Genomic DNA, 17,981 nt, shown 5'->3' on the forward strand with positions numbered 1-17,981 from the left:
CAACATGAAATAATAAAGCAAAATCAAAAGAATGAAATAATAGAAGAGAATATGAAACATCTGATCACAAAAACAACTGACTTGGAAAAGAGATCAAAGAGAAACAATATAAAAGTATGTTATGATAAAAAAAAAAAAGATTGTAGATACTATAATCTAAGGAATCATCAAAGAAAACTGCCCAGAAATTCTAGAAACAGAGGATAAAATATAAATTGAAAGAGTCTACTGATCATCACCTCAAAGAGACCCAAAGATGAAAATGTACAGGAACCTCATTGTTAAAAAAATACTACAAGCAACAAGAAAAAAAAACCAATTTAAATACTATGGACCTATAGTTAGAATAACACAAGACTTAGCAGCTGCAACATTAAAAGAATGCAGGTCACAGAACATAGCATTTCACAGAGCAAAAGAACTGGGCTTACACCTAAGAATAACATACTGAACAAAGATGAGCATAATCATAAAAAGGAAAAAGTGGATATTTAAGAAACCAAAGGAGTTTCAACTATTCCTGGGGGAAAATCCAGAGCTTAGTAGAAAATTTGATCTACAACAGTGATTCCCAAAGTGGGCACCACCACCCCCTGTTGGGTGCTGCAGCAATCAAGGGAGGCGGTGATGGCCACGGGTGCATTTATCTTTCCCATTAATTGCTATTAAAATTTTTAAAAAATTAATTTCCAGGGGGCTAAGTAATATTTTTTCTGGAAAGAGGGCGGTAGGCCAAAAAAGTTTGGGAACCACTGGTCTACAATAATAGCATGAAAAAGTGTTCTAAAGAATTCCTGATTAAAGAAATGCAAATCAAAACAACTCTGAGGTACCACCTCACACCTAGAAGATTGACCAATATGACAGTAAAGGAAAATAAAAAATGTTGGAGGGGATGTGGCAAAATTGGGACACTAATGCAATGCTGGTGGAGTTGTAAATTGATCCAAACATTCTGGAAGGCAATTTGGAATTATGCCCAAAGGGCTTTAAAAGAATGCATATGGCATATCGGGTAGTTCAGTGGATTGAGAGCCAGGCCTAGAGACAGGAGGTCCTAGGTTCAAATCTGGCCTCAGACACTTCCCAGCTTTGTGACCCTGGGCAAGTCATTTGACCCCATTGCCTACCCTTACCACTCTTTTGCCTTGGAGCCAATACACAGTATTGACTCCAAGACAGAAAGTAAGGGTTTAAAAAAAAAATGCATATCCTTTGATCCAGCAATACCATTACTAGGTTTGTACCCCAAAGAGATAATTATAAAGGGTTGTACAAAAATATTCATAACCATGCTCTTTGTGGTGGCAAAAAAAAAAAAAGGAAAATAAGGGGATGTCCCTGGATTGGGGAATGACTGAACAAATTGTTGTATATGATGGTGATGGAATACTATTGTACTGTAAGGAATGATGAACTGGAGGATTTCTAGATGAACTGGAAAAACCTCCATGAACTAATGCAGAGTGAAATGAGCAGAACCAAGAGAACATTGTACACAGAAAGTGAAACATTGTGGAACAATCCAATGTAATGGACTTTACTACTAGTAGCAATGCAATGATCTATGACAATCCTGAAGGATTTATGAGAAAGAATGCTATCCACATCAAGGGAAAGAACTGTGGGAGTAGAAATGCAGAAGAAAAACATATGACTTATCACTTGTTTATATGGGTATATTATTTGGGGGTTTGGTTTTAAAAGATTACTATATTGCAAAAATGAATAATATGGAAATAGGTATCATGTGATAACATTTGTGTAACCCAGTGAAATTGCTTGTTGATTCTGGAAGGAGAGGGAGAAGGAGGGGGAAAGAAAATGAATCATGTAAAGATGGAAAAATATTTAAATTTTTTTAATTAAAATTTTAAAAAACAAAAAAAAATTGATCTATGAGAAATATATGAAGATAATGATAGACTAATCTTAAGCAACCCAAAAGGACAAATTGTTTTATTCTGGTATGGGAAAAGGTCATCTATGGCCTCTGGGAATGGCATCATTGCTGGAATATTTTGAAGGAGCAGCTATGGATGGAAGATTTGAGGTCAAGAGAATGGAATGGAATGAGGCAAAATGGTAGTAGAACAGACCAGGGGGGGGCAAAGTGGAATGGCTATCTCATAACAAGGAGGAATGAGTGGAGAAAGTGCTATGGATGGACTGGAATTCTAGAATCCAACTCTCATCAGACCTAGGATAAAGAGAGAACATTCACAATTAGAAGGGTAAAAATTTTCTTAATATACAGAGAAACATGAAGGAAGGGGGAAGGGACAAGTGAGGGAATGAGAATACTCTTGGGGGACTGAGGGTATAAGAAAAGGAAGGTGGGTTAAGAGAAAGGAGGACAAGAAAAGGGAGGGAAGGAAAGGATATCTAGAGGGGAGTACATAACAAGAGGTTGTGGGGGAATAGTAATATTAGCACCAATATACCTCCCTGGATTGCTCTGAAGATCAAATGAGATTATATATATATATACATATATATATATATATAAAACTCTTTTCAAACACTAAAGATTTCTCCCTCACTTGACTACTTTAATTTTAGTTAATCAAAATTGTCCTTTTTACCTTCTGTGATCTCTCTTATCTCTTGCTTGGTTGTGAACTCTTCTCCTAAACATAGATCTGAGAAGTGACTGAGAAGTAATTTCTTCCTTGATTTACTAATTTGTCTATAATGTCACCCTTTATGTCTAATACATGAACCCATTTGGAATTTGTCTTGGTATATGATATGAAATGTTGGTCTACATCTAGTTTCTACCTGATTGATTTGCAGTTTTCCCCACAGTTTTTATTGAATAGAACTTCTTGCTCCAATAGCTGGAATCTTTGATTTATCAAATGCTAAGCTAATGTGCTTTTTTGCTTCTCTATGTTATGTGCTTAAGTTGTTCAATTAACCAACCTCTCTATTTCTTTGTCAGTACCAAATTGTTTTTATGATTACTGCTTTGGAGTCATTTTTTGATTTCTGCTAGGTCTACTTCCTTCTCGCTTTTTTTTTAAATTTGCAGAGGGAGTTTTTTAATCCATCTAATTTCACTTTAAAGTTTTTGATAGCTTGGTGCCACAATGGATAGGCAAGACTTGGAGTCAGGAGGGCCTGGATTCAAATTTGACCCTTAGATACTTCCTATGTATGTGTGACCCTGGGCAAGTCACTTAATTCCTATTTGCCTAGCTCTTGCCCTTTTGCTTTAGACTTGTTACAAAGACAGAAAACGGGTTTAAAAAAAAAAAAAAGCTTATGGGTTTCCTCTTCTCTAAGGCAGTTGTTTCAACAATCTTAGTCCTGTGTTTATAGCTTTGATGACTCCTAAATAGAAAAATCAGAGATAGGAGAAGAAAGGAGAATTCCTGTGATAATTGGATAAGATTGGGAAGAGAAAAGAGAAGGGCAAAGGGAATTAAAAATGTGCATTTCTATATTTGAAAAAGATTGCCTGAAGGAATAATAAAAACTGACTTTAAAGTTTACAAAGATCTTTGTATATTTTGTCCAGTAGGGCCTCACAACAGCCCTGGGAGGTAACTCCCCATTTTAAGGATGAGAAAATAGACTTAAGAGAAAGTGACTTGCTCATTGTCATGCAGCTAATAAAAGTCTCTGATTGATTTTTTTTAAACCTTTACCTTCCATCTTAGAATCAATGCTGTGTATTGATTCCAAGTCCCAAGAGTAGTAAGGGCTAGGCAATGGGAGTTAAGTGGCTTCCCCGAGGTCACACAGTTAGGAAGTATCTGAAACCAATTTGAACCCAGTACCTATCTCCAAACCTGGCTCTCAGTCCACTGAAGCTACTCTCTATCTGATGGATTTTGAATCCAGGTCTCTCTGACTCTATGTTTATCTATCTACTACAGCTATGAATCAATAAAGATGAAAGAAAAGGTGAGAACATGGTATATGTGCATGATCTTTGTAAGGGGGAAGAAAGGAAGTGGTAAAGGAGGTGGAAGAGACAATTTGTGCTTTTAGCCCAAGACTTTGATTTGACTGCTACCTCAAACACCGGAACAGAGTGGAGTTAAACTGGTTAAATAAAGGGTCAGGATTGGGGAGGGAAGAAAGTGAAATTATAGTAGGAGTAATGAACTACTTCTTTAAACCATTCTGGCTGTGTACAAATATGGTTATATCCTAGATCTTCCATGATAAAAAAAATGCCTGGCATTCCTCCATATGGTCATAATATCTCATCATTTCTTTTTTCCCTATGTCTTATTTTTCTTAAAGCTATGCTTTGGGGGCAGCTGGGTGGCTCAGTGGATTGGGTGTGTAGCATCCCAGTTATATTCTAATCTTGAAAGTGTTATTGATGTATTAATATTGTAACCTATATGCTCATGTACCAGACTCATCGTCATATTATTTCTCCATCATTGTATTTAATTGATACTCTATTAATTCTGACCACACTCCAATCCAAAGGTCAAGAGAATAGCTGCCACAGAGTCCTAGCTCCTACCTTGACAGACCAGATTCCTCTCTGATCTTGTGGTTGCCAATCAAACCAATGTTGAATAATATGCCATGTCACATGTTCTCTCTCTCTCTCTCTCTCTCTCTCTCTCTCTCTCTCTCTCTCTCTCNATGTCACATTCTCTCTCTCTCTCTCTCTCTCTCTCTCTCTCTCTCTCTCTCTCTCTCCCCCTCCCTTCCTCCCCATTACCTATTTTCCCTCTGTTTCTAACTCTCCTTCTCAGGTGTCCATCCATGAATATTATATTAATTTGTGGCTGAACACAGGGCAAATCACTTAACCCCCCCTTGCCTAGCTCTTACTACTCTTCTGTCTTAGAACCAATACACAGTATTAATTTTAAGATGGAAGGTAAGGATTTTTTTTAAAAAATCATGAATTTTTTAAAACTCCATGCTTTATTTTCATCATGACCTCCTATCACTCTTATCTCTCAGTCCATTACTCCTGCTATAATTTCAATTTCTTCCCTCCCCAATCCTGACCCTTTATTTAATCAGCTTAACTCTACTTTGCAATCACTTTTGTTTTTTTTAAGTTTAATTAATTAATTAAGAATGCTTTCCCATGGTTACATGAATTATGTTCTTCCCCTCCCCTCCTCCCACCCCACTCCTGTAGCCAATGAGCAATTCTACTGGGTTTTACATGTGTCACTGATCAAGACCTATTTCCATATTATTAATATTTGCACTAGGGTGATCATTTAGAGTCTACATCCCCAATCATACCCCCATAGAACCATGTGATCAAGCAGTTGGTTTTCTTCTGTGTTTCTACTCACACAGTTCTTTCTCTGGATGTGTAGAGCATTCTTTCTCATAAATTCCTCTGGACTGTCCTGGATCCTTGCATTGCTGCTAGTAGAGAAGTCTGTTACATTTGATTGTGCCACAGTGTATCGGTCTCTGTGTACAATGTTCCCCTGGTTCTACTCCTTTCACTCTACATCAATTCCTGGAGGTCTTTCCAGTTCACATGGAATTCCTCCAGTTCATTATTCCTTTTAGCACAATAGTATTCCATCACGAACAAATACCACAATTAATTCAGCCATTCCCCAATCAAAGGGCATCCCCTCATTTTCCAATTTTTTACCACCACAAAGAGTTGTGGTGGTAAATATTTTTGTACAAGTCTTTTTCCTTATTATCTCTTTGGGGTATAATCCCAGCAGTGGTATGGCTGGATCAAAGGACAAGCAGTCATTTAAAGCCCTTTGCACATAGTTCCAAATTATCTTCCAGAATGGTTGGATCAATTCACAACTCCACTAACAGTGCATTAATGTTCTAATTTTGCCACATTCCCCTCCAACATTTGCAATCACTTCTAAATCCTCCTTCAAAACTTAATGGTCTGGGGCAGCTAGGTGACACAGTGTCAGAGTGCCAGACCTGGAATCTAGAGAACCTGGGCTCAAATCTGACTTTCAGAAGCTTCCTAGCTCGTGTGGCTAGAGGCATGTCACTTAACCCATTTGCCTAGCCCTTGCCATTCTCTCTTGGAATTGTTACTAAGACAGAAAGTAATGGTTTAAAAAAAAAACATAATTGTCACTTTCTGATCAAGCCTTGGTGTCTAATTTGAAATATGTCATACTGAAGGCTAAAAAATATATATATTATGTACAGATCTTTGAAAGTGAGCTTGATTCTTCTTTTGTATTCCCTCTCCTTTCAATTTCACTTAATACTAAAGTATCAAAGATATCTTGTGTCCTTTCCTGGAATCCTCATCACCAAACTCAGTAGCTTACACTGATTGAGTACTCAGTAAATAATTTTAATGATACTCTTTTTTTAAGAAACTAGTCTTTTCATGTTCATATCTCATTTACATATCAGGTAAAATGAGCTGAGGAAGGAAATGGTAAGCCATTCCAGTATCTTTTCCAAGAAAACCCTGAAATGGAGGGGGCAGCTGGGTAGCTCAGTGGATTGAGAGTCAGGCCTAGAAACGGGAGGTCCTAGGTTCAAATCCAGCCTCAGACACTTCCCAGCTGTGTGACCCTGGGCAAGTCACTTGACCCCCATTGCCCACCCTTACCACTCTTCCACCTAGGAGCCAATACACAGAAATTAAGGGTTTAAAAAAAAAAAAGAAAAGAAAACCCTGAAAGGGGTCACAGAGTCAAACAGGACTGAACAATTTGAGCCTAAGCATTAATTAGGAAATACTAACTTTTAGGAAAAGATAATACTATACTATTTTATAAATGACATTTGGGACTTTTTTTTTTTAATTGAGGGAAGCAGAAATATAGATTGCTTGCCTCCTTTCCTATGTTAAAGAACTGTTATGGATAGATGACTTCCATTAACAACCTGAGGTCCCTCCTTATCATTTGAACTTTACTCTTTGTGAAGTCTTGCCTGCCATTGGAATAGGAGTTGGGAAGAGAGGTTGAAATCCTTACTTCCTAGGTATGTGCCCCTGGACAAATCACTTACTCACTTTTAAGCTTCAATTTATTTATTTGTAAAATGAGGATACTACACTGGTTTGTTGTAAAAATCAAATAAGACAAAGAGATAATGAATAAAGAATCCTTTGAAAACAAAGCCAATGAATATAAAATTCTGGGTCATTTAAAGCCTATATAAATATGAATAATGATAGTGCAGTGAGGGCCATCCCATGAAACACGCACAGAGTCCCCATTTTTGTTTTCGGATACCATTTGCGAACTTTGAGATCTCTTCTCAGTCATGTCTGTCTTCTGATCACATTTTGAAAAGAAGACCCCTCAGTGGCTGCCAACCTGAAAGAGCTGATGATTCAGTGGATATACAAAAAAGAGCTCTCTCATCTCCTTTCCTTTTTTGTGTCAGGACTCTTTCTTTTTTCTTTTTTTTTTTTTTAAGTCATTTATTACATGTATAACCCAGATTAAATAGCCTATCAGCTCCAGGAGAGAGAAGGGAAGGAGGGAAGGAAACAATATGGATCATATAACTTCAGAAAACTTATGTGAAATTTTGTTATTAAAAATAAATTTACAAGTTGTTTATTAGTTTTTTAATTTTATTTTTAAAAATTTGATTTTCAAACCCTCTCCCTTTCTCCTGCTCCTCCCCCACCCATTAAAAAATGTTGAGAATGTCATTCTCATTATACATGTGAAGTCATGAAAAATTTATTTCCATATTAGCCATGATTGAGACAGAGAGAGAGGGAGAGGGAGAGGGTGAAACACACAGATAGACAGACTGAAACAGAGAGAGAGGGAGAAAGAGAGAGGGAGAGAGAAAGATAATGAGGGAGAGAGAGGGCATCCTACAAATTATATTCCATAATTTAATTAAATTTTTTTCCAATTACACGCAATAACAAATTTCCACATAACTTTTCCAGAATATATATGACCAAAATTGTCTCCCTTCACCCTCCAGGATCTGGCAAGCAATTCATTCTGGGTTATACATGTACTATCACACAAAGCCCATTTCCATATTGTTCATTTTTGGAAGTGAATAATCATATAAAACCAAAATCCAAAACAAAAACCCAAATAAAGAAATGAAGAATCATATACTTTCATCTTCATTCTGACTCCAATAGTTCTTTCTCTGGAGGTGGATAGCATTCTTTGTCATAAGTCCCTCAGAATTGTCCTGGATCATCATATTGCTGAGAGTAGCTAAGTCTATCACAGCTGATCTACAAACTATATTTCAACAAAAATTAAATATTGGCTTCTTGGCAGATTGTAGATTATTACTGAATCCTGTATTCAAGTTGTTCTCTTAATGTGATTTTTATGTTTAGCATCTCAGTTATGTGTGGAAAGAAACTTCTTGTCTTATACTTGATTCAAGCTGTTTAAATAGCTTTCTATTCCTCTTTGGGGGTGGGGGACTCTGAATTTGAGCCTAAACCTAAACTAAAAGTTTTTTGTACCTGGGACACTAGAAAGGGTATTTAATGAGCTACAGACTTTAAGAAAAAGGGAAATTTAACTCCTTTTATTAGAGGCAGGCTTCCCCAAGACTGAACTCAGTCTAATAACATGCCTAGGTCCAGAGCAGAGAGGCCTCCCGAGTAAAGAAGGGAATATCCAGTATTCTAACCCCAATAAGCCCAGCAGTGGTTCCAAAAGGTTAGAATTATTCAAAAATCCTTTAAAAGGGCATTGAGTTACAGAGAAGCTTCATGCAAAATCAGAATCATGCAGTGGGAAGTACTGGATTTGGAGTCAAAAGACCTGAATTCAAATGCTGACTCTGCTATCTATTCAATCTTGAGCAAATCATTTAATTTTTTAAAAGTTAATTTGTTTGTTTGTCTGTTACATTAAAATTAAAATCTCCTACCCTCTCTTCCCTCTCTGAACTAGAGAAGACATCATTTAACAAAAAGATATATTTACATATAAAACTATATCTTGCTCTGTTTCAGTTTATCAGTTTTTTCTCTGGAGGTGAACATACAGAAATCATTCTTCAAACAATATATCTGTTGCTGTATATAATATTCTCTTGGTTCTGCTTGTTTCACTCTTCATAAGTATATAAGCAAATCATTTAAGGACTTCTCATCAACTGAGAAAGTTGGACTAGATATCCTCTATGACCAATCAGTCAATCAATCAACAAGAATTTATTAACTTCTTTATTTGTGGCAAGCACTACAGGATAGAAGTAAAAATGAAATTACCCTAGCTCAAAAAGGGCTTAAGTTCCAATGGGGAAAACAAGTATATATAAAAACGTATACAGCACACATATTAATATCAATATTAATATATCAATTGTGTATTTTATTATTTTATTGTATTTCTAATATGTTATTATATATTATATGATATATAATTATAATATTAATTAATAAAATATTAGTAAATGTATATACACACATACTTTATACATACATATATATGTTAGTTAGATACCACATAGGAGGAGAGCACTAGAGATGGTGGGGTGGAATTCAAGAAAGGCTTGATGCAAAATATGTTACCTGAGCTTCATCTTAAAGAAAAAGAGGAAATCTCAGGCCAAGACAAGGAGGGAGTGCTTTCCAGAAATGGCCAGCACGAAGGCAAAGAGGTGGGAAATAGCATGTCATGAACGAGGAGCAGAGAGAAAGCTAATTTGGCTAGACCTTGGATTTTGGAATGTGGATGGGGAAATACATCTAGTAAGGCTGGAAAGGCAGGTTAGGGCCAGGTTGTGTAGGGATTTTAAAGCTAAGCAGAAGAGTTGATATTTTATCCTAATGGCAATACAAAATTATTGCAATTAGCTGAGATTTGGGGAAAATGACATGGCCAGATCTGTTCTTAAGGAAAACTACTTTGGAAGCAATGTTTAGGGTGGGCTGTAGATGGGAGACACTTAAGGCAGAGAGACCAAATAAGAGGCTTCTGGGAAAATTTAAGTGAGAGGTGATAAGAGTTTGAACTGAGATGGTAGCTGTATGAGTGAAAAGAAGGAGCTGGATGTGAGAGATGTTATATAAATAAGGCATGATTTGGCAACTGATTGAATATGTGAGGTTACAGATTCAAGGTTAGAGGATATTGCCCTCCAGATAGGAAGCAATAATGAACCACCCAAGAAAACTGGGAAAGAATGATCAGGCAAGTAGTAAGGCAAACCAGGAGACAGTAGTATCATCAAAATCTAAGAGAAGAAAGAATACCCAGAAGTAAGTGTTCAAGTGTCAGTGCAAAAGATAGGTAAAGAGTGAAAGAAGACTATAAGATTTGGTAATTTTGATAACTTTGGAGAGAAGAATTTCAGTTGAGTGATTAGTTTGAAAGCCAAATCGCAGAAGGTTAAAGAATGACAGGAGAGGAAGTAGAGGAAGATCCTGTAGAAAACTTTTTAAAGGAGTTTGGTTAAGAAAGAAAGGAGAGAAATAAGACAAAATCCTGAGGAATTGGTAGAGTCTAATGAAGTTTTTATTTGTTTGAGTTTTGTTTTTAAGAACAAGGGTGATTTGGGCATGTCTGAAGGCAGTAGAGAAAGGACCATTTAATAGGAGATTGAAAATTTTATATAGAGATGAATATTAAGGATATAATGTTAAAGAAGATGGGGGAAAGATGACAGAGACTAGGAGAAAGGAGAAGGGAGAATGAGGGATGTCAGTAAGAGTTTTTGAGATGAAAAGAACTGGAGAATAGGGAGCATACAATGGTTTTTTTTTAGTAAAATAAAAGATAAAATTTTCTGTGTGAGAGTTTCTTCCAGCTCTAAATCTATGACCTTGTGAGAAAAGCCACTACCTATTGGAGAGAAATATGAAATGAAGCCAAAATGTCTGAAATTATTTGTCAGGATTTGAATCATAAAAGCTATTTCAGCACAGCTGTAAGATAGGATTGAATTCACTAAAGTTCTATTCATAATAGTGTTAGGAGCACTAAAGCTCCTAACTCCTAACTGAGGAAAATTCAGAAATGGACAAATGACTAAACCCAAAGAAGAGTCTTTAATGGTTTCACATCAACTTGGAGGTGATAAAAGCTAAGGACAAAAAAAAAATAACTGATTTGTTTGCTTGCTTTTTTAGTTACATTAGGAAAAGGAGTATCAAAGAAGTGATGGGATAATTTTTTAGGGTAGATAAGATGATAATAATTGGTACTGGAAACAAGGCAGAATACTTCAACCTTTAATTAATTATTATTATTATTATTTTTTTTTTGCCAAAGAGAATGATTTTTGGAGAGGAAAGGACAATTACTAATAAGGAGATGTTAGCTAAGATAAATAGGGAGCTTGTAAGAGAATATTTAGATGGCCTGGGTGAATTCAGATCACCAGGTCCAGTTGAATTATATGCCAGGGAATGGAAAGAATCCATTAAATGTTACTGAGGAGCCCAATCTTCAAAAGAACTTGGAGATTAAGACAAGTAAAATAAGATTAGAGGATAAATGTCTCAAGTCTCTTTTCATGTAACATGGAAAAGAGTGGAGACTGCAGTGGGATTGGTTTGCATTATTGGAAAACTCTGTATTTTTTCATTTAAATTTTTTAAATTAAACTTAATTTTTGTCATTTAACAAAAATTGATTCTAGTTCTCTTTTAACTCCTTCTACCACTGGAAAAAAGAAGAAAGAAACATGTTTTAATACATAGAGGAGGCAGCTAGCTGGCTCAGTGGATTGAGAGTCAGGCCTAGAGACTGAAGGTCCTGGATTCAAATTTGACCTTAGGCACTTCCTGGCAGTGTGACCCTGGGCAAGTCACTTAACTTCCATTGCCTAGCTCTTACCTGTCTTTTGCCTTAGAACCAATACACAGTTTTGATTCTAAGATGGAAGGGTTTAAATATGTAAATATTTAATATTAATTTAACATATATTTAATTATATACTTAATAACTATTAACATTAAATTATATCTTTTTAATGTATTAATATATATTAATTTAATATTAAGTATATATATAATACATACACACACAGAGGCAAACAAATCAAACTTCTCTGTTGTCTATATTAAAAAAACACCTGTTTTATTTTACCCCGAGTCATTATGTCTTTGTGTAGAGGTGGATAGTATGTTTCATCCTGAGCCTTCTGGAATCCCTGACTAGACATTGTGTTGATCAGATCTATGATGCATTATTAAATAGATTGTTAGCAAAACCTAGAAAAGGAAATAATAATCACAAAGAACCAGCATGACTTAATTAACAAGTCATTAAATTCAACTCAACTTGGGAAGAACAAATTAAACTCATTTCTTTTTTTTTTTTTAGAGTTACTAGTCATATAGTTCAGGTTAATTTTATAGATATAATTTACCTAGATTTTAACAAAGCATATCATTAAAGTCTCTGGGTTAGATTTATAGTACAGTTAGGTAAATTCAGAACTAGCTAAACTACTGAACACAAAGAGGTATCATTAATAATTTCATATCAACTTAAAAGGTCTCTGGGGGAATACCCCAGGGATCTGTGGTTGGTTTTGTGTTGTTTATAACTTGGATAAAGGCATAGATGGTATGCTTATCAAAGTTGCTGATGTCACAAAACTAGAAAGGATAACGAACATATTAGATGATTTGTTCCTAAAATATCTTTACAAGCTAAAATTTTGTCCTGAATCTAATCAAATGAAGTTTAATTAGGATCACTGTAAAGTCACATACTTGCATGCAAAAGTGTAATTTCATAAGTACTAGATAGATGTGTGAGAAGGCAGCAGTTCATTTAAGGGGGGAAAAAGTCTGGGAGCTTTAATGGATTGCAAATTCTTTATAAATCAGTAGAGTGATATAGCAGTCAAAAAAATTGGAGAATAATTTATATTCTTCAGCTGCATTAAGTAGCTATAGTATCCAGAAATAAGACAGCAAGAGTCTTATGCTGTTAAACCATATCTTGAGTACTGTGTTGAGTGTGGGATACTATATTTTAGAAAAGGATCTTGAAGGCCATCTAGTCCAACTCTTCATATTACTGGTGACAAAGCTAAGATGACTTAAATAAGTGACTTAAAGTCAAAGACAAAATATAGCAGAGCCAGGATATGAACTTGTTTTTTTGTTTGTTTGTTTTTTACTTCATATACTGTATTCTTTCCACTGGACCATTGAAAAGAGTGGAGGCTATGAACCTTAGTCCACTGAACTTGACTTCCATTACTGGCAATATTGGCATATATTGGCCAGTGTACAGTGAAGATAAAAGACCTTGCAATTATTGGTTGAAAGAACTGGGAAAGTTTAACTTGGAGAAGAGAAAACTTAGAAAGGATATTATAGCTATCTTTAAGTACTTGAATGACTGCCAGATGGAGAAGGAGGTTAGATATATGAAATTAGAAAGCAAAACTAAGAATAATGGCTGTAAGTTGCAAGGAGACAGAATCAGGTTTCCTATCCATGCAGAATAGGATCCAACTGTATGACTCCTGAAGCAGGGGGTTAAAAAAATTTTTTTTAAACAACTACAGGTTTTCAGGAAAAAACTGAATGGCTATTTGTCAAGTACTTTGAAAAAAGAGTTACTTGTTTAGGTATGGATTGGATCTGATGGCCCCTGAGGTTCCTTCTTACACAGAGTCTATAAGCTGTAGAGGAGTAATCACTTTAGATTGTTAAATAATTATACTTCTGGAAAGGCAGTTAGGTGGCTCAATGGATAGAGAGCCAGAGCTGGATACCGGTTCAACTCAAGTCTCAGACACTTCCTGTCTGTGTGATCCTGGGCAAGTCATTTAATTCTTATTGTCTAGCCTTTAGCACTCTTCTGCCTTGGAACTGATAAGACAGAAGGTTGGGATTGAAAATAATAATAATAATAATAATGCTGGGAGAGAAAAATTCCCATCAATACTATGCTACAAAGCACAAAGATGCACTTTATTTACTTATGTCTCTGATATACTCGTCAGAACCAAAACAAAAATAAAGAACTATCTCTTTATTTTTGGAAGGACATTCAAATCCAAGGTATAATGCTACTTTTTCATATTTCTCCTTTGCAATCTCAGAACAAAACATTGAGCAGAATCAAATCTTTCAGTACAGAAACAAAATGGCAAAGTACAGGCAATGACCCAGTCAAACTCTCCCAATATTCTCCTCCAAACAACTTAAAAATAATGCCTCAAATGGAATTTTGGAATGATAGAACCAAGAAAAGGTCAGAATGAAACATATTTCCTGTCTAGGACTAACTTAGGAAGTCTTCAGGAGAGATCTAGGATTCCAAAATGGGTACTGACCCAAAGAGTACTCAATGGAACCAGCAGCAGCTTTTGGGAACTCTCAGGTAAGAGATCATAAGAAGGTCAAGCAACTGGTTAGAAAGAGACCACTGGGGACTCTTTGCTGGTCCTGAGTGCAACTTGTACTGATTTGTAGTTCTATAGCCCATAAGCAGTTTTGAGTCCCGATTCTAGGGCAAAGAGGAGCACAGGAGCAGAAACTCTATTTGAAGTTCCAGCATTAGCCCTTGTGGCTGACGAAGAGCAGGGGACTTAGTCACATTTCACCTGGCAAAGAAGAATGCTAGTGCTTGAGGCTGCAGGGGACCAGGGGTCCCTTCCTGGGTAAAGATTAGAATGTAGACCAGAACAGTAACTATAATTTGAAATCAAAGGGATGCCCATCAGTTGGGGAATGGCTGAACAAGTTATGGTACATGACTGTGATGGTAGACTGACAAGCAGGGTTGGGACAGCTGGGTGGCTCAGTGGATTGAGAGCCAGGCCTAGAGATGGGAGGTCCTAGGTTCAAATATGACCTCAGACCAGAAGTCAGCAGCCTTTTTGGCCGAGAGAGCCATAAACGCCACATTTTTAAAAATGTAATTTCGTGAGAGCTGTACAGTGCTAACAGTGTGCACTCCTGTAACAGCACCTGAAAAAAAAATTGACTTTATGGCTCCTGCAGAAAGAGCCATATCTGGCCCTCAAAAGAGCTAGATATGGCTCTAGAGCCATACGTTGCCAATCCCTGCCTCAGACACTTCCTAGCTATGTGACCCTGGGCAAGTCACTTAACCCCATTGTCTAGCCCTTACTGCTCTTCTGCCTTGGAACCAATATACAGTACTGATTCTTACATGAAATATAAGGGTTTAAAAAAAAAAAAAAAAAAGGAAATGACGAGTAGGATGGTTTCAGAAGAATGTCAGAAGACCTAGTATTGAGGCAGAGTGAAGTGAACAGAACCAGATCATTGTACATAGCAATATTGTAATGATGATCAACTGTGAAAGACTTAGTTACTTCCAGAGGAAGAACTGAAAGTGCAAATTGAGATATAGCTTTTTAATTTTCTTTTTCTTTTCTTTTCTTTTCTTTTTTTCATATTTTAGTTTGAATTTAATTTTGGTCATGTGTGGATATAGCTAGCACATAACCATTGAGTAACAATTTCCATAAAAAGCTATAATATGTCATTCCCTTTTTGACTCTAGTAACACTGGAATCATTTCATTTTTCTAGTTTTTTGTTTTGTGATATGGTTAACAAGGAAATATGTTTTACATGATTTGGCATGTAGAATTGATATCATATTGCTTGCCTTCTCAGTGGGTGGAGGAGGGGTGGATGGGAAAGAATTTAGAACTCAAAAAAATTTTAAAAGAATGTTAAAAATAAATAATCCTTCTAAAAAGAAAACTTTCTTCTTTTATTTGCCTTATCCAGCTTCCACCTTCATTGTAAGCAATTAAAAGCTGCAAATGAACTTTTTTGATCTTTTCTCTTTTTACATAGAAAATGTATGTGCTTTCTATGATCCTTGGGAAACATATGATATATCTCATTTCATAAAAACCTAAGCAAAGACTCAAGCTGTGGAAAACTAAGTAGAGATTTCAAATGTGTTACAAAAATTTCTGGGCCAAATTCCTCCTTAACAGACTGAAACTTGCTAAAAAAATAACCCCTACTGAAGGAATCTAAACTGCTCAAAGATTTTTCCTTGCTGGAGAAAGAATGGCAGCTTTCATATCTGTCATAATGTCTCAGAAATATGAAATTTATTTTAATGACATGTTTTAAAACCACTCTCCTATACCTTAGGATTTTTACAAGGAAATTTCATTTCCAAATATATGTATATATGTATGAAAAAATATATATATACATTTATATGTATATTTATTTCCCAGTTATTGATTGCTAGTAAGATAAATTTGAACTAAATTTTCAGATTCCCAAAAGGAAAGGAGGGGAAATTTTATTTCCTATCCACAATAAAGACAAAAGCAGAGCAGAATGAAGAAAACTTCCTTACTTTGATGTGTACCTACAGTAAGTCTAAGAATACTGATAATATTCAAGATCATCAGTTTGTTACTTTTCTACATTTATAGAATGAAAAAGGGCATCCTTTCTGCAAATTCTGCAGATTCAGAAGTTCTGCAAATTCAACTAAGGATATTTAAAATGTTTGAAGAGACTAGCAAAGAAGATCTATAAAATAACACAGCATTGCATGTAATAGATAACTAAGGAAAACCCTTCAAAATTCCTAAAGGAAGTTTCCTGTTGGACACTCCCACTTTAACGTAGGACCTTGAACAAATCATTTATCCTGTACAATGGAAAGAGTACTGGTCCTAAAATCAGAGAGAGCTGGGTACAAAATTTACCTTTGATCTTGCTTACATGTATGACCTTAGGCAAATCATATCACTTTTCTGAATCTCAGTTTACTCATGTGTAAAATCAGATTGTACTGGATAGCTTTCTGAGGCTTCTTCTAGCTCTAGCTCTATGGCCTTATGATTGGGATACTTAAACATTGAAGGGGTTGGTCGCTTCCTATTCTCTATCTCTGCTTCTATTGCCTTGGGGCTTTTTTGAGGACTAATTACTCATCATGCTCCCAAATACATGAAGAAAGTGCAAAAGGCGGTGTAGAACATGCAACATTAGGCAACTAGACACTGCTACTGCCACTTGGGATAAAATGAGCCTGAGATTTTTGCCTGAGATTCCAAATTTCTAGAGCCAGCTCAATCTAGTCACTGTGATCATATTCTGATGACCACATATATGACAACATAGCCAAAATTATTAAATAGGTCATGAAACTAGACAATTGTTCACACACACAAAAGACAACAAACCAAAATCTGGGTATCCCTTAGCAAATACTAGGAGTGTTGACAGAGGGAGATGGGTGCTTTAAAAAGGGAGTGAAACATGATCCCCAACTGCAGTCATAAAATTTAAAGCTGGCACAGACCTTAAGAGATCATTTTGCCCAATATCCTTATTTTACTAATGAAGAAACAGAAACCCCCCAAAAGTTAAGGGTCTTGCCCAAGGTCACAGAGGTAAGGGACCTGAAATTCAAATCCAAGATACTCTGGGGGAAATGGAAAGGAACACAAGATATTGGGTATACTATCCACAAAATCACTAGAGGCAGGTCTGACAAACTTGGAAAGAACTGAAGCAATGAAGGAGCCCCACTGAACAGGGCAAATGAGCCAGGGGACTCTCCGATCAGGGTCACAGGAGATGGGTGGGATACGTGAAGAAAGGTTACTAGATGAATTGTAAGGAGAGGTAGTTCTTCAGTCTTTTATGAAAGAAGAGGACCCCTATTCTCTCTTTTCCCTAGGTAAAAAGAAATTGGAGCAGATGAGTGGGTTAAGTGAGCATCTTAACGGCCCAGAACAGAAGCAATAAGCCAGGCAGTACCCCCTCATCCTCTCAGTGTTTACGGATTTGTTTTAGTGGTCAAGAGGATGGAGCTCACGACACTGGCTCTCCAGTCTCAGCATAGCCTCCTGCAATAAGCTCAGGTGTGAGTGTCGGTGGGGGGGGAGGGGACAAGGGTGGGAGCTTGTGTGAGGCGAAGGTGGGGGGGGAAGGGAATCCCCTCTCCCATGATTCTCTGCGGGCGGAGATAGCCTGGGGGGGGCAGGGATTGCTCAGAGCTGGGGCGGGCGCTGCGGGGCCAGAGAGGGGGAGGGGGTGGGAGCGTAGGAACCCCAGGATCTGCGGCTGCGACTTCAGCACCCCACTGTCCTCCTCCACAG

Source organism: Gracilinanus agilis, chromosome 1, assembly GCF_016433145.1.
Source record: "Gracilinanus agilis isolate LMUSP501 chromosome 1, AgileGrace, whole genome shotgun sequence".
Lineage (NCBI taxonomy): Eukaryota > Metazoa > Chordata > Mammalia > Didelphimorphia > Didelphidae > Gracilinanus > Gracilinanus agilis.